Source organism: Cryptomeria japonica, chromosome 4, assembly GCF_030272615.1.
Source record: "Cryptomeria japonica chromosome 4, Sugi_1.0, whole genome shotgun sequence".
Classification (NCBI taxonomy): Eukaryota; Viridiplantae; Streptophyta; class Pinopsida; order Cupressales; family Cupressaceae; genus Cryptomeria; species Cryptomeria japonica.
Window position 1 is genome coordinate 591132671 of NC_081408.1, and position 26501 is coordinate 591159171.

The 26501-nt window shown below is 38.4% G+C and overlaps 1 protein-coding gene across 4 annotated transcripts in view; it reads right to left on the reverse strand.

Annotated features, from left to right (window-relative positions):
* Nucleotides 1-5538: 5538 nt before the first annotated feature.
* LOC131078635 (GTP 3',8-cyclase, mitochondrial) overlaps nt 5539-26501 on the reverse strand; it is a 155847-nt gene continuing 134884 nt past the window's right edge. For all 4 annotated transcript variants that reach the window (XM_058016403.2, XM_058016396.2, XM_058016395.2 and 1 more), the window contains one exon: nt 5539-6098. The gene's annotated coding sequence lies outside the window, so the exon portion shown is untranslated. The remainder of the gene's footprint in view (nt 6099-26501) is intronic.

The following is a 26501-nucleotide window of genomic DNA, read 5'->3' on the forward strand; positions in this document are numbered from 1 at the left end:
CATTTCAAGATCAAATCCTTGGTTGTTGATTGATCAAACAAAAGGCAAATCTGAAATCCTTGGTTGCTGATTGATAAAACAAAAGGCAAATCTAAAACTGATTAAGGGGCAGATCCGAAACCACTTGAAGATGCCATTAACCCTAAAGGCAAACTGAGATAAGTATTGTAATCAGATTACTACTCATAATCCATAATCAGATCTGAGGATCTTTTATGGTTGGGTTTTTCCTCCTAGGAGGTTTTCCCAGGGTACTTATGTGTTGTGTGTTTATTTTGTTATTTCTCTACTTTTGTTTAATTCTGGAAACTCCTAAAACACCAACAACATTGATAGTAATCTTGAAATTAAAGATAAATTCTATTTTCTGAGTATTGTATTAATCTAAAGGACTAAAATCAACACCTTGCTGGCCAACTTCATTGCTATCTGCAAAACACATGAAACTTAACATTATTTTCAGAACCTAATTCTGATTTTTAATTCTTTCCTAAAATTTCACTTTTAGTCTGAAAAGGGTTAAAATTTTGAAAAGTTGATTGAAAGTGAAGGGTTTGGCCAAGAAATTGATAAAATTAAGACAAAAGGGTGTAGAAATTCAATCAAATTGAGGTTTTAAATCCTCTTTATGACTAAAATTTACCTCTGATTCTAAAAATCTGTCCTAAAATCTGAGAAAGTTCTTGATTTCTTGACCTCTAATACTTGAAAATTTGAGGAAGGCATGCCAAAAAAAATAAAATTATTTTAATTTTTACTTTAAAATTGCTTTAATGCCAAGTCATCATACTTGCCTTCTTTAATTCTCTTGGAATGCCATGTCATCTTTTATCGCCAAGTCATCTTTTATTGCCAACTAGGAAATTTATATCATTTTTATTCTATGCCATCTTCAATTTTGCCTAAGTGGGCCCTGCATTCTTTCTCAAGCTTTGGCGAATTTTGCACATCTTCCTTATGCCATGTTTTTAAACTGGACTTCGAAAGAATTTCTTGTTTGTGCCATGTTTTTAAAGTTGACTTGGAAAGAATTTCTTCCTTGTACAAGAGGTGCACTTTGAAAATTGTCAGACATTTTTGGTGCATGAATAAGCTTAACCTTAGGCAAGGGTTAAGTAACCCTTGCCATGAGTTAGTTAACTCTTGGTAGGAGTTTAACATTTGTTGGACAATTTTTAAATTGATCTTGCTCAAACTTCTTCCACATTTGACATCCTTAGCTAATTTTAACTGATCGTTTGTCATTCCTCTTACTTAACCTTGAGCCTTCTCGAATTTGTCCACGATTTTTTATTTCTTCAACCTAGATGAAATTTTCAATGTGCCATATTTAAACCCTTCAATAGTGTTCATGCCATGTTCATACCTTGCTGGTTCATCTGGACAAAAAACCCTAATTAGGGTTTTTACCCTGCTTTTTGCACTTAGAAATCTTATTTCTGAAATCTGAGAACATGGGTACTGATTTTACAACTGATCTTCTGGAATGAAACCCTAATTAGGGTTTGCATTCTTCTTTTTACCCTTGGAGACATAATTTTCAAAATCTGAGAACCTAGGTAGGTATAATTTGGCATGAGGATCAAAACCCTAATCTCAAAAAAAGCAAAAAAAATCAAACCCTTGTTTTTTACACTTAGAAGCAAAAAATTTTGAATCTAAAGACATGGGTAGGATCAAAATGACCTAAAGAACAAAACCTTAATCTCAGAAAAAAGCAAAAAATTTCAAAGCCTTGCTTTTTATATCTAGAAGCGAGATTTTTAATTTTCGACAAAATGGGTAGTAATAAAATAGCTCAAAGAACAAAACCCAAATGCTAGTTTCAAAAAAGCAAAAAAAAACAGAAATTTCTAAGAATAGCAGGTTGTCATAAATGACTCAAAACAATTGTGATTTTCTTCCTTCATACCTTCTGGACACTTTGGCAACGTTCAAATTCAATTCTGAGCATAAATTCTCAATCTGGCCCGGATGACCTCAAAACTCTAACTCTAAACTCTCTCAAAATGAAGATTTATGAAAATGCAAAGCTAGGACGAAACCTAAAAAAAGTGAAAACAAGGGGTCCCCATCTGTCATGGGGCGATGTGTGAATTAGGTCACAACACATCCCTTAGCCAAACTTATTGCAACTCCTCCATTATTATACTTAAATACTCCTTATCAAGGAGGGAGGTGTGTAACTTATAATCTCCAAGGAGAATATATGGAGGACTTGCAACAAGTGCATCTTTGAACATTTGTTTAAAAAACGAAGTGTGCCATATGAAAAGGTATATGCATTAGCATAGAAAAATTTGGCAATATAACTATCAACTACATCTCGTAATTGCATGTTAAACATGCCTACAACACTAGTGGACCTTTCTTTCTTCTTTGACTCTTAGGCTCAACATGCCTGGATTCGATAACAGTAGTAATAAGGGTGTGCATTCTAGTCACCTCAACATTCATAGCTAATGTTATGACTTTGCACATATTTACCCCTTGACAAGTTATGTCAATAAGATGGTAGTAAACTCTTGTGTAGCTACCCCTATATTCCTACTTGCAAATATGACATAGTAAATATTAATATTCTACTACCCCCTAAATTTTTTTCTTTGTTTCTATGGCTATTGCATACTGTAAAAGTAGTTTATTTGGGTTGAAGGGGTCCTCTAACCCGCACGAGTAGCGGAGTTGGCTTGGGTCATGGGTATGCTCCCCATTGGTCTTGGGTTCAACTCTGAGGCTCGAGTTTCCCTAATGCACATGGTTTGCGAGTGATTGCGTGCATTCCCAACGGATTAGTCTCGCCTCCACTCGCCCCAACTTGCCAATAATTAAGACCAAGGCAAGGCAACCTGGATCTCGAGGATAACCAAAGTTTAAAAAGACATTTAAATAGATTTTTTGAACTATGAATCCCTCAAACATTCACACTCCTTGACAAACTTCCATGGCATGTTTGTTCAATTTCAGTTTCTTCACCCTCACTACCCTAACTGTTTCTATTGCTCATTGTTTTTTTAATGTAACGTAAATGACAATTGCAAGTGAAAATATATAACACACACAAATTAAAAAACCTCATAAATGTTTGAAATTTTAACTAAAAATAAAAAATTGTGAATAAAACAAAAAATAATCTACTTGCCTCAAATGATAGAGACTTGATCTTATTTTACCCTTTTCTCACTTCTGTTTCCTTCTTTCACTTAGTTTTACTTCATATGTGCTCTTCTTCATTCAACTGTTAACAATAAGCATATTGACACAAATGAGGTATTTTTTTTAGTTTTCAATGTTTTAATGTTGTTTTTAGATTTAGGTCTTTTTGCAAAAGGATATGGGGGCTCTTGTGGGCCCTACATCCCTTAATCTTTTTATTATTCTTGTATTTTTTAAAAGCAACTTAAAACTGGTTCGATCGTAAGGGATGGCTAGCCATCTCTAACCATTTTTTGCAAAATACAGATGTTTCCCAAAAAAAATTGTTTTTTTTGGTACGGCTGGGGAAATTTCTGACCCATCCCCAGAACATTTTCAATTGGAGATGGCCCCATTTTGGCCGAGCAAACATCCCTAACAAGGATAACTTTAAGAAACCACCCCCCAGGCAAAAGTATAAAATCCTGGCGAATCAGACATTATTTTTGGGGCGAAAATTTCAAATTGATGGCGATTTTTTTTTCAAATTTGGAAAAAAAATTAATTTGTATTGGCGATTTTATTTTTAGGGTTTGAAAATTCCATAAAATCCTAGCGAATAATTCATTATTGTGTGGGGAAAATATATAATGGAGGAGGCGAATGTTTTTCATTTAAAAGAAAAAATGTGTATGGACGAAAAATTATACTCTGAAGGAAAAATTATTTAAGTGTAGGCAATTTTTGTTATCTATTAATAACCATTTTTGTTATCTAATTAATGCAACATCACATTGAGTCCATAATATACACGATGTATTGATAAGCGTGACTTCATCAACACGTCACACATACCTAAAAGCCATCAATGATTTAAAACCATTCAATGATCGCATATCAATGGCTGAAGTTTTATTTTGGCCCAAATTTCTGAAGAGAACTTAGTTCTCCAAAAAGTCCCCAAAATGAAATTGGAGATAGTAGGCACGAATCAAAACTTATCCTAATCAAGTATTGACATTTATTAACGTCTTGTCACTGACATTCTCTAACTGCGATCCACTCGGCACGCACGACTTCCAATCTGGTAATTGGTAGTGGTTTAGAGTTGTTTCCAATTTCGCACACTCGTGCATTTATGAGAAAGATTTACTAAAAGATACACTTCTGCAAAATAGCAGGCGAATTGGGTCCTCCTAACCAATAAATATTTTTATGTCTATTGGCGAATTATGTTCATCTATTAAGACAACCTCGGAAAGTGTCGGCGAAAATATTGAATTTACTGTGTGGAAAATGTAGATTCTATTGGCGAAATCTTGATAGAGATACAATTAAATACATAAAACAATGGGCGATTGGGCCATGCATTTGATGAATATTTATAAAGTTTGGGCGACATGGCCACCCCCGATCGATGCAATATATTCGCCATTTTCTAGGTTGCTGACGTGAAATATTCGCCACTAAAGTAAACCCTAATCCCTGAGCAACATACCTATTTTAAAATCTATAATGCATTGTCTAACTATATATTTTTCTGTTGAGTCAAAGGATGAGCCTAGGCATATAACATGACCCCAAAAGGGAAGAAACCTACTTTCTAGCAAATGACATTGATGGATGCCAATATTAGGGAAATAGTTGATGAGTTAGTTTATTGTGTCTTGAAACCTCCCACGTCCCATGTGAGAGAGGGATAGGTTTTCAACAATACCTTGAAAAAGCGTTATTTGGTCATCTATACTTTTAGGAGTATAAAATACATATATTCTTTCTTACCAAATCTCCATCCTGTATTTTCAGGTCAGAAAAGGTCAATTGTCAAAGAAAAATTCATAATGGTGAAGAGAGACTTAATTCTTTGATTTTAAAGATAAGTTTCTGTTACTTTCCTTTTATTGCTCGTGAATAACAGTCTAAGATGTTACCAAACAAAAGTTAATTACGGTCTTATGGCATTTCAATGGCTCTCTAAAACCTATGAAGGCACCAGCAGACTTCAAATCCCATACTTAAAAGTTGCATGGACTTTAAGCCCAAATCAGAAGCATTTACATTTTAAAAGTCAGATGCACATAGCAAAGCATATTTTGAATGCCATACAGAAAAAATTAACAGCAGACAACCATTTCACATGTTGTAACAAGATAAGTTGTTATCTTTTCTTAAAGCACTTTCCATGTTTTACGTAAGCTAATTGCCATATTCTTTCCTGGTTAATGGTTGCAGTTAATAACCCAACGTTAGGGTTGCATAAGGATAACTGAATTGCAAAGAAACCAAGCCGTTTCAGCATACTATCATGCATATTAAATAAAAAATACGCTCTTATGCTTCTGGAATTTTTTCTCATATTAAAGTGGACAACTTGGAGTCTTTGCATGTCTTTGAGATTACAGAAACATCTGAACAGTCTTTGCATATCTTTGAGATGACAAAAATATCTTTAACAGACCTAATTCAAGATTTGAACATAAACAGCATTGCTCTCAAGCAAAATGATAAACCTTTAGAACTCTGCCAAAGCAACAGAAGAGACAACATGCTCCCTTCATGCAATATTCTTTGAACGACAGTTAACACCAACCAACTTTACTGGTATTTTACATAAATATAAGAAATAATTGTGATTTTCCAGCAGGTCTAAATTTGCTATTACGTCATTGCACGTAACATTGACAATAGAAGTCTATGCACTCGAGCTTTCAATAATCAGAGGATGCAAATGAATCAAAATCATTTTTAGCATACAATATGCATTATATAAATACATAAACATACAGATTATTATGTCAAGATTACAATAAATAGTTCAACGTGCATTAACATGGACCAGGATGAAACACAATAACATGGATAATTCAGGCAGTTGCATTTTTTGTTGTTTTTGATTTATCTGTACCCGTCAATAATTTCCATGTGCACAAATTTACGACATCTAGTCTCTGCAGCCAAAATAACTGACACAAGTAAACTGTCAGAAAAATATATGCAGAATTGTCTTTAGCTTTAAGATTTCACTTCAGCACCACATTCATCTCATATGATCCATATCTTATATGGCATTTAACTCCTAAATTGAGATGCTGCCGGTAAATATGAAAGAAGAATGCAAAAGCTTCTTAAAAACATAAAATATTATGATAGAATTCTGATACAAAACAGAATGAGCAAAGAAAAATAGAGGCAAAGAATTGTACACAATAAAATGCACAAATTATTTAGAGAGAAATTTCCTTGCTTGTGTTAATTTAACCTAATAGAAAATGTCAAAAAAATAACTTCAAAAATGTCATCACAGATGATCAGAGATTTCTTTTATATCCAAAATGATATTGATCAAAATATGATGAGGCCAAGGAACTGAAATTAAACTCCTGTTTATTCACAGTAGCCATAATTAAAGTTTAAATCTACTTCTCCTTGGAATCGTCTATCAAGCCTGATATCTAAAAGTAACTATAGGAAGGCAATGGGCCATGTTGATGATCCAAGTTGTAGGTCCTAAATCCTTAAGTCTGGGTTGTCACCCAAGTGCTAGCGGTGTCAAAGAAAGGAAGAATACCACAAAATCTATATTCAAGTTGCGCAACTGAGAACCAATTGTAGAGGTGGGTAGGACCTCATTCACTTCTGACTCAACTAAATAAAGGGGAGCTTCCCTACATTGTTGCAATCAATATCACAACAAATTCTAAATATTTACCATAACACAAAATATACCCACCGAATAGTGCACCCATATTTTGGTTGTCACTATGTGCCTATATGCTGGCCTGCAATATTTAAGGTAAAAAGCATTACTAAAGCAGATAATCTCGCAGTTTCTAAGAATGTGTTTATCATAACAGCATATAAAAAATTGATTTTTTTTTTCATTTGGAGGTTGGTGCCTCTCAATAGAAGAAATCGGTGTCTCTTGCTAAGTTGGTGCTTAGTAGCAAGGATTGGTGTCTCCAATGGGTTGGTGTCTACAAAGATTTGTAAGAAATTTTTTGTGGCTGGATTTGGACAATAGATCCAAGCAATTCCTCTGTGGTTTTTTCCCAAAAAGCTTTCCACAAAAATCTTGCGTTTCCTAGTTAGATCTTATGTGATTGCTTTATTTGGATTGTTAGTTTTTAATAAGTAAAAAAATGTCTTACACTGATTCAACCACCAACCCCTCTCGCCCCCCTCCTCCACCCCTCTCCAATATAAGTGTGTACTCACCAATTCGTATCAGAGCAAGTTCCTTTGAAAATAGTCTTACAGCTAGAAGGTAGATCTGTAATGTCCCCTCCCTTGATCAGATTCTCTTTAACCCAGTTTGACTCTGGTTGACCTCTTTTGTTGTTTATGTGATTGGATGATATGCTCTAATGTAATGACTTTTAGCATGATTCTATGATATGATGTTGGTTATGCATTTTATCTCTATGGACGTTTAGATGTTAGATAATATGCTTATGTACTGACCTTCAATTGACATATCTACTTTATGTATGAGATTTATCTTGTGTTTGTTCTTTTGTATGGGTACGAGTCTACATGGGGTGCGAGGAGATGATCTTCCATCACCCACTTTGGAGGGACACGAAATGTCATGACTCTCCTCCATCGGTGTCTGGTGTGCCTGTAAATGTTGGAGAAATGTATGTGTGTTTTCTCAGTGATGCAACTGCAGGTACCGAGCATCGACTCCATCTGAACCGTCAGGTCTGAAGGTGCTCTATGACCCAATGGTAATGTGGAAAATATGGAGTTATCAGTCAAACCCTTGACGTGACCATCCTTCCTACGGGACCGAGTTCCCAGTCAGGTATCCTTGTTCTTCGTTGTCCGGTCATGTCAGTTGTTAGCCATGTTGGTCCTTCGTGTTTTGGCTAGTCGCAGTTCATTTCTCTTGTGTATAGTTTAATATTTATCTATATTTAATAGTGAGAGAGTATTAATATTAATACTATCAAGGAGTTAATGAATTTAATTTATTAAAGTTATTAATGAATGGAAAATTTGTAGTATGTTATATTAAACTATATTGTTGAGTTAAATAATCTAAATTATTTATCTATTCTGAAAATGATTATTTAAAAGGGAATTAAATATTTAATTGGGTATTTTAATTGTGCTCATGGAAAATCTATTTAAATAATAATAATTAATATTTAATTATTTAAAATTTGAATGTGTAAGGGAGTTGCGAAATATAATTAAGTATTGGAATTAATGAGAGGAATCTAGCATGCATTTTGTTTGGGGAGTTACTTTTTGGAAAAAAAAAACATATCTCCTGCTTTTTTGAAAAGGAAGGAAAAGAAATCTGGTTTTCGTGAAGAATTTCTGGAGGAATTTATGGGTATGGGTTTTGTTCGTTCTGCTTCATGTTCATGAAGGCTCATGGGAAGATTGAAGACTCTCATTTTGATCCTGATCTATATACTTATTTCTTATTTGTACTCTTCGAGTTTATATCCATATGGATACTCTGTAATGTAACTGATGATCATATGTATATTTTTCATGGCAATGTAATGTGTATCATGATCCTTTGTAATAGACGATCTTAATATATTTTATGAGGTTTCTTATGCTCTTGTATGTTTGGATAATGTTATTATTTGGAGCAACATCGTTATGGGGCCTTGAGGACTATTGCTTGCTATTATTTGTACATCTTTTCTCTTATCATGTTGTATCATGTAACTCTATGCATAAGTATGGTTTACTTTACTTTTAAAAAATATTATTCTGGAGTTTATTTGATTAAGTCCTCTGGGCCTCATAGTGGGGACGTTACAAGATCTCGAGAACACACATGGCTTATCAAGAAGATTTCTCCTCGAATAGAGCTCCATTGTTTGACAAAACAAACTATGCATTGTGGAACATAAGGATGCAAACTTATCTAATAGCTCTTGATTTTGATATTTGACAATTAGTAGTGAATGGTTATACAACTCCATCATCTCCACCGACAGATCAAACTAGAAAGAAGGCAAGTGAAAACAATGCAAAAGTTATGAATGCTACCTTGTGTGGTTTATTAGAATTAGAGTTTGTCAAGGTGATGCATTGTGAATCAACAAAAGAAATCTAGGACAAACTTAAAAACATCTATGAAGGTGATGATAAAGTGAAGGCTAAGATCCAAACCCATAGAAGACAATTGGAGAGCTTGTAAATGAAAGTTGAAAAAAATATTACAACCTACCTCCTTCATGTGGATGAAATCGTCAACACTATTAGAGGGCTTGGTGAAAAGATGGAAGATTCAATGATTGTGCAAAAAGCATTAAGGTCTCTCCCTTGAGATTTGATGCCAAAGTTTCCATCATTGAAGAAACTAAGGATCTAGATACATTAACAATGGATGAATCACATGGGAGCCTCACTGCATATGAAATGGGGACTGCAATAGATCCAACAATGAATCAGAGGCAAAGGAAGCCCATTTTGTGAGAAAGCTTAAGAAAGGATCTGGTAAATACAAAGGTAAGCTACACTTTAAATTTTTTAAACTATGGAAAAGTAGGACATTTTGTTGCTGAGTGTCCACATGCAAAAAATCAAACCAGTGATGATGAAGATCCAAACATAAAAAAGGGAGCAAACATCATCAATACAAAAAGAGCTACAATTAAGATAAACATGAAAAGAAAAAGAACTTCCGTATGCACAGCAAGGGAAATAATTGGCTCACTATGACCTCTTGGTGTGTTTTGAATTAAGTTATCCACATGCCTATGTGTGCCATCTAGTCTAGTTAAAACTTGTATTTCATTCTCAGTAGACAACCAAAAATGATTTTGCTAATCATGATCATTGAAGGATACTGAACTGCTACTATGATGAATATCAAAATCAGACTGTATGTCATACTTGTCAATAGTGACTCCATGGCTGTCTTGAATCTTAGGTGTCTCTCCTTTACCAACTTGATAAATATGCTCAACAATAGGATGTGGATCTAAATCAACAATTTCACGAAGCCTTTGCTCAGAATCGGATCCATGCAATAAATCAGATTTATGTTCATGACCATCACCATTCTTTCCAAAATCAGCTTCCTTAATACCATCCTCAATGCATACATTGTGCTCTAAGATTAGAAAATCGTCATGATCAAAAAGAAATTCATCCATACAAGATTCCTATCATACCTAGGTGCCAACACACCCGGATCCCATGTGTTAAAGGGCGAACTGCTTTGTTCAGAGAAAGTATAATCATTGTGCCCCTCAAGAGTGGTTGTCTTTTGAATAAGGCATTCTCCATCTCACTAGTACCGAAATCATCATAAACATCTCTCTCCATAGGCTTGGTTTGGAAGTCAAACCAAGACATCTAGTTATCTTCAATTGTTCTTTTGATTATCTCGATGAGGTTCAAATAATGTTGGAAGACTTAGCTAAGCCATTACGCTCGGAGTAATAATTTGATAATGTCTTTAAGTATATACCATGCTTAACTACCCAAGAACTGATTTGGGCTCCAACAAATGCCTTAGCATTATCTGATATGATGGTGGAAGGGACAACGAATCTAGTTCAATTCCATCAAGGAATTCTAATACTGAGGCTTATGTGGCGTCCTTCAATGCAACTGCTTCCATCCACCTGGTGAAGTAGTTTGTAGCTGCCAAGATCCACTTGTCACAACACTAGAAGGTGGATTTATCATGACAATGAAGTCTAAACCCCATTGTGTGAATGGCTGGTCTGCTTGAATGGGGTGGAGGAAGGGCAACTAGCCTTTGATTTCCTAAGAAGAAGGCACATTTCTTGAAATACTTCATTCATCTATGTGAGTCACCGAATAAGGTTGGCCAGTAATAACCAGCACTCATTATTTTGACAGTTGTAGTCCTTGTAGACAAATGGCCCCCTGAAGAGCCATCATGAAATTCTTCTAATAATTCGTTGACCTGATTTTGCTCAATACATCTTAATAAGACTCCATTAGAGTCTCTTCTGAAAAGGGTGCCACCCACTAACACTTAGGGAATCGATTGCAACCTGAAATGTCTTCTTTTGATCCTATCTAGACCCTGGGAATATCTACCTTCCATTAAGAAGGTGGTCACGTCACTACCCAACTGACCTGAGTGTCACTGCCAACTGGTTGATCTTCTTGTAACACAAGGGCGACCTTTGAAGGAGTCTCAAAAGATGAGACAAGTTGTTCGCATAGGCCCTTGCCTCTTACAAGCTTGGTGATCTTGATCTTGATGTCATATTGCATGACCTTGGTTATCCACCCAGCCCTCTTCTCATTGATGTCCTTATTTAAAAGGAAATCTTTGACACTAGCATGTCGGACTAAGAGTTGAATCCTACTGTTAGACAACATATGTCTAAATTTCTTCAATGCTCTAGCGACAGGAAGGACTTGCTTCTCTACATAGTTGTACCTGAGCTCATAATCCTTTAATCCTTTACTGAAGAAAGCAATGGGCTGCTCCAAATTATCTTGTGTTCGAATAATTGAGATGCTTGATCCTCCTCCAAAGGTATAGAGGATAAAATCCTTTTCATAGTTAGGATTGACAAGAGTGTGAGCTTGAGCAATTGCTTGCTTGATCTCTTCGAAACTAGCCTTCCCTTCCTTGGTCCAACTAAAGGCTAAATTTTTCTTTAACATGGAGGTGAGAGATTTTACCCAGAGTTCCATAACTCGCCAGGACTCGACGAGTCTCAAGCCAAGTGACCCTGGGCAACTCCCAAGGGCCCGAAACTCAGACTCCTCCGAGTCTTGGGCGAGTTGTGGCGAGTCTCGAGACTCATAGACTCGGCTCAAACTCGGCGAGTCCTAATGCCTAGACTTTGCCTGACTCCAAATTTATTTATTTTTAAATCTCAAAAAATTCAATGTTACCTAGGGACGCATTTCCAACATGATTTGACCAATCCCAGAAACTCGGAAACTTTCGAAAATCCGTACTCTGGCTGTCCCATAAAATTAATGATTGAATTTTGATTATTTGTTTGACTTCCACTCTCATGCAAACTCTCAATTTAAATTATTTAGCACAAACATTATATGTTAAGGTTTTATAATGTATATAAGCATGCTTTATCCATGTTTTTATACGAATACTTAAAATTTCCCTATATATTTTAAAATTTCCCTATTTTTTATATAGCTGTCCCCATTGTCGTCCCCTACTCTAGGAAAAAAAAACCGTCCCGCAAACCCATTTCCCCGTCCCCCGATCTCGAAAACTCGAGGTAACATAGAAAAAATTACAAAAATGGACTTTTTTGACGTTTTTCTCTATAAAAAAAATTAGAGGCCCAAAACCCCTCTTCCGACCCATGGGAACCCCACACCCCTTCTATCATTGGGTTTTTCTCATATCCAACACCTTGTGCAGCTTATCATTGCTACCCCCTCAAACCCATTAGTGCCTCCATTCCCAAACCTCTATTAGTTAGTGGCATCAACCTTAGACACCTTCATAGGAGGGATGCAGGCTCCTCTGAGCCATAGACTTCTAGTTATTGTTTTGATATTTGTTTGGAACATTTGATGTCATGTATTCCATATTCCATAAGTTTTGTATACATTTGACAATATTTATATATCTAAGTTTGTTAATTCCTTCAACTACAATTTGCGTTTATACTTATGTGATCGATGCATACTTGTGTATGTGATCAAATTAGCTTCTATTTGATGATGTTATTGTGTCTTTAAGGTTTATTTAATAAAGAGTGCATTAAACAAGTTTTAAATCCTTAACAATCTATAAATTTTTTGGGTTTTTCACCTTGTCGAGTTCTGTCAAGTTTGTACCGAGTCCAAGTCTCATTTCTATGGTTTTACCATTCTAGCAAGGTTTTGTAACATACACCCTTATATCTCCCTTTTTTTTGGTTTGTTTGTAATGTTTGAATCATGATTTTTGCAAATGGTTTTTGTTGTCATTTTATGACACCCTTGGTCCATCAGTGAGAACCGATCAAAGATATGTTCCATGGACCAGTGTTGCCTAGTTGATCAAGGAGAAAAGCAGCGAAATCATGGTTTGAAGTGTTGCCTTGTCAGAAGTTCCTTGGCACTCTCTTTCTCTTCTCCCGAACTCCGAAACCCCGAGGTTCTGAGTTTCTTTGCCTTAGCCTCTTTCTTTCCTGCTCCAGAACTCCGGAACTCCAAGTTTCCGAAGTTCCCTTCCTTCCCTTAGCTTTTCTTCTGTTCTCAACCCCGGAACTCCAGAACCCCCAAGTTCCCAAGTTCCTTGTCCTCCTACCCCAAAACTCCGCAACCCCCAGGTTCACAAGTTCCTACCCCGAAACTCCGAAACCCCCAAGTTCCCAAGTTCCTTGTCCTACCCCGGAACTTCGGAACCCCCAGGTTCCCAAGTTCCTACACCGGAACTCCGAAAACCCCAGGTTCCCAAGTTCCTTGTCCTTCAACCCCGAAACTCCAAAACCCCCAGGTTCCCAAGTTCCTAGTTCCTCAACCCCGAAACCCCCAAGTTCCCAAGTTCCTTGTCTGACTCCGGTCTCCGAAGTTCCCCAACTACGGTGACTCCGGTCTCCGAAGTTCTCCTCTTCTCTTTAGCCCTTTTCCTTTCTTCTTCAGAACTCCAGAACCTCGAGGTTCCAAAGTTCCTTTGCGCAGTTCCCTTCCCTTGCCTTGCCCAGAACCCTGAGGTTCTGAGGTTCCCTCCTCCTCGTTCTTCCTTCTCTCCGAAATGCCGGAACTCCGAGGTCCCGAAGTTCCTTCCCCTTTTGCCTTCTCTCTCTAGTTCCTCCGGAACTCCGAAACCCTGAGGTTCCAAAGGCTTTTCCCTTCTCTTCTTCTCTCTATCCCGAAACCTCGAGGTTACGAAGTTCTTCCCTTGTCTTCCTCACTTCAGGAGTCCGAGCTTCCGAAGTCTCTGGGCTTCCTTCCAATTGGCGACACTTCCGGATGGTGTGATCGACACTCAAGGCTTTTAATGCTCCGACATTTTTGGTGACTTGTACGCTTTCTTTTGTGGAGCCACAAGGGTGCATTAAGTGTTTTTGGCAGGATTTCCATCAAGGAGATATGAGGCCATGCTTGATGACTTATGTCATGACTGACTTTGGAAGGTTAGTCAATCCACCTTCTCAGGATTGCCTTTGGTGGTATGGCTAGGTTGCTTGTATGTACAAGCCAAGTGCATGCACTTCCCTGCACTTCAAGACTGACATGCAGGGGTCATTATCACCCTTGTGACCATTTTCTATATAATGGCTTTTAAGCCTCATTGTAAAGGGTTTTCTCCCTGCTGCCTTGAGCTTTCTTATGCTCTTCTCTTCTCTTGAAGACTTGTAATCTTTTTGCATTTTTGCAACTGTAAGATTGGCTTTTGACCTCGAATTAATTGAAGATCACCATTCTTGCCTTCTTTCAACTTATGCATGTTGTGTATGTGTTCTTACCTCCATTATAAGTGTGTATGTTTGTGATTTTCTTTCACATGTATGTTGTGTTAGCTTGTTTTCTGAGTGTGACTTGTGGGAATCCTTCTCCCCTCTTGTCACTTAGCAAATTCTAACCTCCAAACACATATTGGGACCACTTATACAATTGAAGTTGTGCATTTCATTTCTTGGGTGTTTCGGTCAATTATTTGTGTCATCTCAGTAGGGAGGGAAACAATCTCTTCTTGGTGCATCACCTCCTTTCATTTTAAGCAATTTTCTCTTCCTTTTCCTCTGCAAGTTGTTAGGATAGGCTTAGTAGTAAGTTTTGAAGTGTTGAGTTGGTTCAACACCTGCACCTAGAATGAGAAGGAAGCTGGCCTTCTTCGGAGATTCAACCCCCTTGCACAAGGTCCCACACTTTGGGGTTGTTTCCATGTTTCGCAAGGTTGTTGAGTTGATAGCTCAGCAAGGGTGCAAGCTTTTGTGATAACAGTTTTGATAATGAATTCAATGTTTATTCATACCAATAGACTGCAGCAAAATAGAATATATTGCATTAAAATTAAACTTAGCAAAATTTGAACACTACATAGGAAATACAATACTAAAAATTCCAGATTTTTCTGCAAGCTTAAATATTCAATTTTTCAATAAATATTGACAACCCAGTTCATAAAATATCCCCTATTATCTAAATCCAACATACACAGAAAATGCAGCAATACTTTAGTTTGAGCTGCTCATAAAATCCACCCGAACAACACTTTAAATGACTGAAAATCTGCAAATCACTGTAGTAACGTTACTGTAGCAAAGTTACTGTAGCAGCGACACTATAGCAAAGTTACTGTAGCGACGACACTGTAGCAGAGTCATTGTAGCAACAATACTGTAGCAAAATATTTTTTTTAATTATTTTTGGCTGCCACCAATGTCCTCAAAATCTGCTCTAACAATCTTCTCCAAAATCTGCCCTAAGTGCTCAGAAACTAGACTACAGATATCAACCCAACATTGAAGTCCAACTGTGTTTCTTGAATGAGAACACTCAATAATCCTCCTGACTGTATCTTGCAACAGCGAAGAGAATGTCGTTCATGAGGGATTTCGTCCTCACAAACCCTTAAGAAATTACCCCAGCAATATACTCACAAATTCTCCAACCAAGCATGTTGAAAGAGCTCTCAACACTTCTATTTATTCACTCTCCAAGGAAGTCGACCCAACTCACAGGCAATGTGGGATAATAGAAATCACTTTTATTTTAATAATAGAATCTCCTCATTAGGGCGCCCATGTACCTTTTTAAAGAAAGGGGGCATTTAATACTTTTAACACTTAACTTTAAGGTCCCACTAAAATATTTAAATAACGATAAAGTTAAAATATTTTAATTTAACTTTATAACTTAGACTTTATCGTTAAATAATATATATCTTCGATTAGAAGTAAATTACCCAATCGGTATTCAACTATCACCACCAACATTGTTGCCATTCAAGAATGCACTAAAAAAGCTGAGTCACTGCCCTAGTCAGATGACTTCCTAAAAATAGTAAGTTCCCCAAAACTGCATCAAATCAACTCGAATTGGCTTGAAACTGGAAATGCCTAGGCCAAATATCCTCAAGATCCCTTTTATGTCCTAGTTAGCCTACGGGACCATGGAGAAAAAGGCTAACAACAACATAAAATGTGTACTAGAAAGGGGACATTATAGGTTTGGAAGGAACCTCCTCACAAAGTTGATCCTAACAAGACTAGGGAGTAGAAGAGAAAGAATGGCCTCCACTTGTTCTAGGTCAATAGCTAAGCCCTCCTTAGATACAGTGTGTCCCGCCAATCTTCCCTAGTCAATATCGAATACACATTTGCTTGGGTTCAAGGACGCCATATTCCTTGCATTTCATGAACACCTGCTCAAAATGATCAAAATGATCAGCTACATGGTTTGAATAAACGGTTATATCATCGAGGTATATAAGCACGAACTTTGCTAATACACCCTTGAAAGTCACGTTCATTGCTCTTTGAAAAGTAGCACCTGCATTAGTTAGCCCAAAAGGCATCTTACAATAAGCATAGGTACCCCACTTAGTAGTAACTGCAGTCTTATACCAGTTTGACTCTTGGACCAAAATCTTATTGTACCTGAATACCCATCTAAGAATGAAAATCTTTCTGAGCCACTAACTTTTTGTAGAATTTGTTCCATTAAGGGAAGGGGATAATGATCTTTTAGAGAAGCTCTATTGGGGTCCCTAAAATCTACACAATTTAATTTCCCCACTCTTCTCACTTACAGGGACAAGGTTAGCCACCCAAGAGGAGTGTTTGATTGGAAAGATGATGTTGGCCTCTATAAGTTTGGTCAACTTCTTTCTCATTAGTGGCTCAATTTTGGGGTTTATTGGCCTTTTTTTTGTCTAACTGGTTTTGCATCCGGCTCTAGTTCTATGGTATGCTAAGCTAAGATTGGGTCAAAACCCCTTAAATCTTCATAGGTCCAAGCAACTATGTCATCATATTTTTGACAAAGCTCAACAAAGGCTTCTTGTTCAGTTGAGGAACATATCTTTCCCACATTTATTGGCCCATCCTCAATAACAACAATTGGCTTATAATCGCCTTTCTTTTCAACTAGGTTCTTCTTCTTCTTCTTCAGTTGATCATCTGAGTTGAATATGCCTTCCAAGCCAACTAGACCTTTAGGCAACTTGTCGGAGTTGAGCTACATGATCTAATCCCCATGTTGGTTTGGCAACATAGATTGATTTTTAGTAGAAAATCCTACTTCATTTTGCAAGAAATTAGCAATCAGCTGATTATTTTTGAATCCCTACCAATTTGCTTGATTGTTTAGGATAGTAGGCCTCACAACCAACCTGATGTGTTGTTCCTTTTTGTTTGCAACATGCGCTAGTATATCAAATTGAGCACAAATTGCTGCAAATCTATCAGCGTCTTTATTCTGACTCCTAGGAATGCTTTGGATGTTGAAGGCTTCAAATCCTACAATCAAAGTCCCAAACTTTGTGTTTGCATGATTAAGTAAAATGTTCTTTGCTATGCTCTAAGCTCTGACATGATTAACAACCAACTCCCATCCCCAAATACTTGTAACGATCCAATCTTTCTTTTTTGTGCAAGTTGGAGACCTTGGATCAGGGCTTCATACTCAACCATGTTGTTGGTACAACAAAAATGAAGCCTAAAAGAGAAGAAATATTTCTCCTGCTCAAGAGAAACAAGCATTACACCAACGCCTGCACCATTCTTGTTTCTTGAACCATCAAAAAACATGCTCCATAACCCCTCTGAATCTTCTTGTGTCTTGATGAGGTTAGGAATAGGAGCATTCTCCTCATGAATACAATAGGTGTCAAGCTCAATCTCCTCAGTCTCAACTAATGGATCAAACTAAAAAGCATTGCCCCTCTCATCTAGAAAGCAATCAAGAACCTCCTCTAGAAGAGTAGCAGGCTCACGAACAATACACTCCTCCCCCTCTTCACACAAAGTGCAATTCATGTTTATAGGGTTGGGGGTATAGGACTCAATGTGATTTTTTGCAATGGGTCCTGCTTTTGTGGTAGCCTTGGTACCGTACCTTGTTTGAAATGGCATGTGGGACCGGTATCCACCTATCTTGGTTGTGATGTCTCTAGGCAAACAGATGGTAAAGAAGGCAGGGAGGTCAATGACTGATGTCTTGCAAGACAGTGCAACCAGGGCATGCATGCAAGGTTAACTTCAAATTTTTAACAACCCCTACCATCCTAACAAAAGTGCCATCTAGTTGGACAACCCCTTTAGTCATAGGTTTATATTCCATGCCAAGAAGGTCAACTAACTTCTTAGGCATGATAGAGCAACTAGCTCCTAAACCTATCATGCAGTTGTGAACTAAGTTCTCCTATAATTAAGGAGAGATAGAAGGGGGAGGCTTACTAATTTTGCTTGAATCTTTTTCCTCTTTGGGTTGTACTAGACTGGTTGAAACTAACTCCTTGTCAACCACTATCTCATCATTTGATTGGTTGATGTCCTTCAATGCCTTCTTAACCAGATCCCTTTGAGATAGAAAGAGCTTCCCACATAGTGACATTGAGACTAGCCTTCTTCATTGGTCAACAATGTTGAAAGGAACACCAACTAATTTTGGAGGCCCCTTTAGAACAAAAAGGTTTGTCCTTGTTATTGGGGCAACCTAGGCTCCTGCCTTTTGCTCCCCTGAATGGTATTTGGACTTGTATCTTGGGCAGTTGCTTTGGGCATTGGAGCTTGGGATGTTGTTGAAGGTCATTTGATTGGTTGATGTCCTTCAATGCCTTCTTAACCAAATCCCTTTGAGATAGAAAGAGCTTCCCACATAGTGACATTGAGACTAGCCTTCTTCATTGGTCAACTATGTTGAAAGGAACACCAACTAATTTTGGAGGCCCCTTTAGAACAAGAAGGTTTGTCCTTGTTATTGGGGCAACCTAGGCTCCTGCCTTTTTCTCCCCTGAATGGTATTTGGACTTGTATCTCGGGCAGTTGCTTTGGGCATTAGAGCTTGGGATGTTGTTGAAGGTCATTTGATTGGTTGATGTCCTTCAATGCCTTCTTAACCAAATCCCTTTGAGATAGAAAGAGCTTCCCACATAGTGACATTGAGACTAGCCTTCTTCATTGGTCAACTATGTTGAAAGGAACACCAACTAATTTTGGAGGCCCCTTTAGAACAACAAGGTTTGTCCTTGTTATTGGGGCAACCTAGGCTCCTGCCTTTTGCTCCCCTGAATGGTATTTGGACTTGTATCTTGGCCAGTTGCTTTGGGCATTGGAACTTGGGATGTTGTTGAAGGTGTGGCACCTTCTATCGCTCTCTTTTTTGTCCTTGTGTATTGTGCCATAATATCACCTCTTGTCTAGTTTATACCACATAATTTTGCTTCTTGCCAGTTGACAAAAGTAGAATCTCCTTGTATGTGAGCTTGATTACCAACACTTGGCTGATTTGGATCATATTGCTCTTCTAGAGCTTGGGCAAACTCTCCATTTTGAACTTGTATCCTCAAAAGTACATACGTCACACTAAGAACCACACACTGAAATGAATCTAGGACATATGAATATGTGTCATAATTACAATTACAACTACAAGTCATCTACAAGTCAGCCACACAACTTTTCTTCATCAAACATGTAGTAGTCTGAGTCCAATAGCCCATATGCAAATTAATACACAGGAGAACGCAACACGCTTCACAAGGTAGGTTAAACTGGTCCAAAAGATTGTCCACATGCAATCTCCAGTAGACACACATGCTACACTTCATTTATCAAATATGAAATAGGTTTGGCCCAAAAAGTTCACACACAGTTCCACACAAGGAGTCACGTCATTGTTGTGACCATTTCACACATCGCCCCATTAAAATGGGGACCCCCTCTTTTTTGCTTTTGTTTTGCCTGTTCTTCTCTCTGCTTTTAGGGTTTTGAGTAAGTGAGTGAGTCGTCTGGACTAGGGTTAAGCCTTAGGGTTTCCTTTTTGATATTTTCAGGCCGAAGTCCAGTTCAATTTTGAAAAGATTATTAAGCATCCTCGCTAAGATTGCAATTTTGGAATAGCCTGAGTCTGTCAGGAAGTTGAGTATGTCTCAGGATGAGTCCAGTCAAGATTTTGAGGGCAAATTCAAGTTAGGTCTAAGTGATAGCATTTTGATGATTAAATTATGCATTTTGTCTGGGTGAATTTTGACCAATTTTTTTTGAAGTAAGGTAACCAATTCTTGGCCTTGGAGACGACCTAGCCCTGCATGATGAAGTGATCTGAAGACCTAGATTTTGATATTTTAACTCCAAAAGGGCAAAATCGCTCCTGTCCCTCTCCCAGGGACCAGGGCGAAAATGATATTTTGTGCATTTTGGTTATTGACTTGTTTTATTTGCTTTTTGCAGGGTCGCCAGGGGATATGATCGAACGGGAATTGAAGATTTTGAAGACTCAAAATGACAAGTTTTTAAGGTTTAAAGCCAAATCGCTCCTGTCCCTTGCTGAAGGACCAGGGCGAAATGGCTCATCTAGATCATTTTGGGCCTCATTTGATCGAACTGAAGCATCAAGGACGCGATGAGGGATGAAACGAGCATAAAGGAGTATCCAGACTTGGTCGTTGGCAATGAAAGATTGGACTTTTGGCCTAACAAGACAAGTTCGCTCCTGTCCCTCACCCACGGACCAGAGCGATTTTCTTCAAACACATCTTCTTGGACATTTTTTGGATTTGGGCTCTTGTTCATAGCTTGCGAAACGATGATATCTTTCCCAGCAACGGAGATTGGAGATGAAAATTATAAAGATTTGACCTTTAAGACAAAAATCGCTCCTGTCCCTCACCGAAGGACTGGAGCTTGATTTTCAAATTTGCACTGTCCTTGCAGGACCAAAACAATTTTATGATTGGAAGAGATCAAGAAGGACACGTTTTGTCCATTGAATATAATTTGAGCGACCAACTAGCAAGGAATATGCTAAGATGACAAAATCGCTCCTGTCCCTCACTGAAGGACCGGAGCTTGAATTCCAAGTTCGCCTTATCCTTGCAAGATTTAAATGATTTCGCGTTTTGAGAAGAACAAGGAAAGTGTGTTTTATCCGTTGAATATAACTTGAATGGACCACAATGGAGAAAATCGATCCAAATTGGCTAAGGCGCTCCTGTCCCTCTCTCAGGGACCAAGGCGATTTTAAAGGAAGCTCCTGTCCCTCTCCCAGGGACCAGAGCGATTTTCTCAAAAGACAAGTTTTGGCAAAAGTGAAGCAAGTTTTTACGTTTGGGATGAGTAAAGGAAGGCATAATCGATCCATTGAAGATAATTTCGAAAGTTTGCAAAACACAAGTGGAGCCTATTTTGGCCAAGGCGCTCCTGTCCCTCACCCAGGGACCAAGGCGAAAATGCATTATCAAGTTTCCCTTCTAACTGTGGTCGAATCCAAGCCAAGGCACATGATGAAAATGATATTTGGAAAGCTTCAAGGGAAAACAAAGTTGCAAAGACCACACAACTGGACGAATAGTGGCCAAAGCGCTCCTGTCCCTCTCCAAGGGACCAGAGCGAAATATTCAAGTATGCCTAATTTTAAAAATGCCAATTTCGTTTCCAACGTTCAAGATGGAGTAAACAATGACGTTTTTTCACCTTGAAGGCAATTGGAAGTTGACACGATCAAGGGTTTGTACCAAGAACTAAATGGCGCTCTTGTCCTTCACTCAAGGACCAAGGCGATTTTCATAAAAGCAATCATTCCCTTCCAAAGCCACGCCAAAGCAAGGTTGTACAAAAGTCAAAATGTCTGTCGAAGGGCAATGAACAAGGAACCAACCCTAAAAATTGACTAACTTAAGCACAAATCCAAAATCGCTCCTATCCTTCACTGGAGGACCAGGGCGAAAATCCTAAGGAGGTCAATTTTTGCCTTGAGAAAACAAGCAAAACATGCATAGAACGAGAGATGATGATCATTGCCTATCTCACATCATGAATTGGCGATCTAGAAGATAAAGATCAAGGGCAAAAGTAGAAAATCGCTCCTGTCCCTCTCCAAGGGACCAGGGCAAAAATGTTCCAAGGTTCGCCCTTCCAAGGATCACATGAATTGAACTTAAAGTTCCAGAAGAAAACGCCATTTCGAACATCAAGAATGAAGTTTCAAACGTAAAAAATGAAGGATGGAGGACCAAAATACATGGGCGCTCCTGTCCCTCTCCCAGGGACCAAAGCGATGTTGATAATGTCCCTTATATCTCCCATGCCTAGGCGCCAATAATTTTTTGAATTACATTAAATGCCAAATTTGTTAAAAACGTGAAATATTTAATTAAATGGGCATTTAATGAGTTCGCATAAGGCATTTAATAATTAATTTAGCCTTTTAAAAATTCGAAACTTTAATTGCAAAGGCATTTAAATTAATTATTATTAAATTAAATAAAAAAGGAGTGCGCTTGGGGTATTATTTTAATATTTTTATAAGGGTCGGCCTCCTCTTTTATTTAAATTTTGTTTATTTTTGTTTTATTTTCCAAGTCGGCCTATGGGGATTGCAATGCATGAGCGCCTATATAAGGGAGGTATGTTATAGCGTTTTAATCCATCATTCAATCATTGTTTAAATGCGATTTGGAGAAACAATAGAAGGAGCGAGATCTCATCCAAGGAGAAGTGCGAATTTAGATCCAAGGAGAAGTGCGAATTTAGATCCAAGGAGAAGTGCGAATTTTGTTGAAGGTGGAGCGAATTTTCCCTCAAGGCGTTGAAGACCCCAAGGGTGGTGAAGTTGATGAAGGAGGCGCCTTTGCTAGAGGGCTTCGATCTTCATTTTGCCTAGCAAATTTCTTAATTTTTGCATCGTTTTTTAGAGCTAGTTCTCAAAGAGAGGTATGGCAAGATCTCCTTCATTCAAATTTTGAAATTTTAAATTTCCAATCGCATAGTCATATTTAGGAAATGATAATCCAAAGACTTATCATGAAGTTTCCTAAATTTTCAAAACTTAAATCCAATCTATATTTCTACGTTCCAAGGTATATTGCTCATTATGAAATGTTATGTAGGTGTCAAGATGGCGACCCCAAAGGCAGGAGCATCCACCAGTCGTCCGGCTCTCATGAAGGAAGATCAAAGGAATGAAGAAATGGAGACCAAGATCGTGTCAAAGTGGAGCAACATTGGAGATACCAACTTGGGAAACTTCAGTGTGAAGAAGTTTCGAGAGGTCCCTTACATTGGAAAGCCATCACCTGTCGCAAGAAGAATAATTGAAAGTGGCATTATCAAGGCGCCCGGCTTCCCTCCAGCAATCCAGTGCCATGAGTTGATGATCGAGTGTGCCCGCCATTACGACCCACAATCAAGATCGATCGTGTCCAAGGAAGGAAACACTTTGGCTTATCTTTCAGAGGAGGCTATCAGTGAAGCTCTTCACCTACCAGAACATAAAGATATGATTTACAAAAGTTTGGAAGGAGCTAGATCCATGTACGAAGATGATCCAGACACTTGCTTGAGCATCATCAACAAGAATTGGTTACTCAAAAGTCGTCCTCGCCTGAGCAAGATTCCCAACACACCACATAGGATCGACTTCCAAGAAGTGGATGTTCTTCTTCATCCAAGTGATAGTTCAAGGAAAAGGAACAATTCATTGGGCTAGAATTATTAGCCATTGCTTGGACGTGCAGTTGAGAACACTAAAGGCTACTAAATCCTTCCACATGAGCTCGTACATCATGTATGCCTTGATCAGGAGTTTTGAATATGCAGGACTACCTCACAGAGGAGTGATTGGAAGAGGACCCGGAGAAGTCAGAGTTTGTGATTCTTATGTTCATTTGCATCATCCACCAGGAAGCAACTACAAGTTAGTCAATGATACCTTCGCGATGAACATCACCAGGACACTGCAAGGCAGGATTCACAATCGGATATCTCAAAAGGCACAAGAGCTTGTAAAGAGGTACGGTGCTTGGTTTATCCAATTCCAGAAGTTTACATATATTAGAGTTCATGGATGTCCTTCACCTCCATATATGTTGCCAAGATATCCGACAGACCGGATAGTATTACTTGAGGTGACTAGGCAGTTGGCAGCTTATGCAAAGGCATTCAGACACAGGCATGGAAATGGAATTCCTATACCTATCATACTAGGAAATCCAGCTGAGGTATGTCCTAATGCTCCAGCTTTAGATGATGCAAAAAGAGAGTTGGCCTTATATTCATTTTCATTCTTTTCATTAAGGGAGAATTTCGATCCTTATGGGTATATAGAGGAGACAGTTGGTAGAAAGTACAAGCATGAATGTCAGGTAGAGGACTTTTGGATGAATCTCTCAGACGATTTAGAAGTGAGAAGAAAGATGCATTCCAGATTGCCTTTGGATTTCATCAGGAAATGCAAAGTTTACAGAGTGGCCGATCAAGCTCAGGACAGTGGCAAGCACCTCCAGTCATCTTATGATAGAGATGACAAGGCAGTAAAGATAGATTGGAACGAACCTGAGATTGTGGACTTAAAAACTTTGATGGCTCCAGTTTTGTCCTGTACTCGCAGATGGGTGGATGTGCAACATCAAAAGTTGAGAGAGCAAAATATATCTATGACTTTTACTTTGGAGGAAAGATCGACAGAAGGAGGAGCAAGTGCAAGTGAAGGTCATCCTCATCCTAAAAGTACAAGCGACGGCAATCCTCACCCCAGAAGCGTAAGTGAAGGCAATCCTCACCCTAGAGGTGCGAAGAGGAAGGAAAGACCTGAGAAAAGAGAATCTTCCAAGAAGAAGCAAGAGGCCAATCGAGATCGCTCATCCGGCACATCTTCTCGACAAGAGAAGAGGACACTTGAAGTGGAAGAATCTATGGAATCCATGGTTCAGAATGATAAACATGAAGAAGGACAGGCATCTCAACGTTCATCAAGTCAATCTCCCCAGGTCAATGAGCTACATGAAGACAAGAATGATGATGAAGCGACATCTCCTCTCCGGAAAGAAGAGCCGTTGCCTAAAGAAATACAAGTTAGAGAGACAAGGTCCGCTATTCCAGATTGGTTGAAGGAGAGACTAACAAGGGTGATTGTGATCGAAGACGAAGATAATGTGATTGATTTAGATAGCCTTGTTGGAAATTCTCAGGGAGTAACAGAAAGGAAGAAGGCCACCAAAATGTCCAAGATGATCAAAGATGAGACAGGGTCCAGGAAGTTGCAGATAGCTACACCGGCAGTGGACAAGTACGAGGGTGAAATCCTTGCAGAAGAATATGATGTAGAAACCGTTGAGCTTGGTCCACTCACCACTGAGCAAGCAATGGATGAGGCGGCTGATTCATTTGAGGCACTTAAAGATAAACTTAAGGAAGAAATGGAAAAGAGTAGAAAACTTGAGAGAGAGGTCGGTGCTTGGAGAGGCTACTTTAGCCATCTCAGTCAGCCTTTGGGACGGATCCAGCAGTATCTCCTGTGCAAGCACTTCCCTAGAATCAGTTGGTGAGGCAGAGAGAGTTAAGAGCTTGGTCCAGCTTATGAGCTCTTGGATTGACAAATCCCATACAGTTGCAGTCGAGTTTGCAACAAGAATGATGCAGACCATTCATCGGGCTATCCAGGTCCTTGAGATCATCCACAACCTAATGATAACAGTAGCCGCTTTTGCTCATAATCAAAGATGTTATCATTCCTGTTCTTCAAGTAATCAGGCAAACACCAAGAAAGACCTTAGCACAAGAAAAGATAATGGATGGAGGAGCTCATAATTTACTCCAGTGGTCTACTTTACTCCAGATGAAGGAAGTTCTTTTCGAAGACACCAGCGCCAAATGCAATCAAGTGGAGGAGGTCATCCATCCAATCCAGGACAAGGTGTTTGGGGTTTTATGTACTATTCTTGGCAGAAGAATCGAAGTTGAGACAGATGTGGATCTTCAAGAATTGGAAGAAAGGGTCAAGGTCATCTTTTGCAAAGATGAGAATGTTATTACAGATGAGCAAAGAGATCAAATGTTTGCTACTATGCTCCTGATTGAAAAGATCAAGGAACTCAAACCTGAATGGGACGCAACTCTTCTCAAGGCCTTTGATCAGATTATTCACTTGGAGGAACGAATGAGGAATCTTCCCGAGATTCCTATGGCTGAGATTGAAGGAATCGTGTCCAGATTCATTGCATATGCTAAAAAGGAGCATTGGAAAGGGAACAAGGTTCTAGAAGAGAGGTTGTTATAGATGACATGGCACCTTAATTGTCATTGGTCTATGTTTCCTAGATTTTTGTGCCAAATTAAATATTTGGCTATGCATTTAATATTGTTCAATAAAAAGGGAACTTTTGTAATAAAACCCTAATTAGGGTTTAGGTGTCAGAATCTCAGCCGTTGATCTTCTTTTGATCTGGGCCGTTCATTGTAATTGAGGATGCTATATATACCCTCATTCACTTT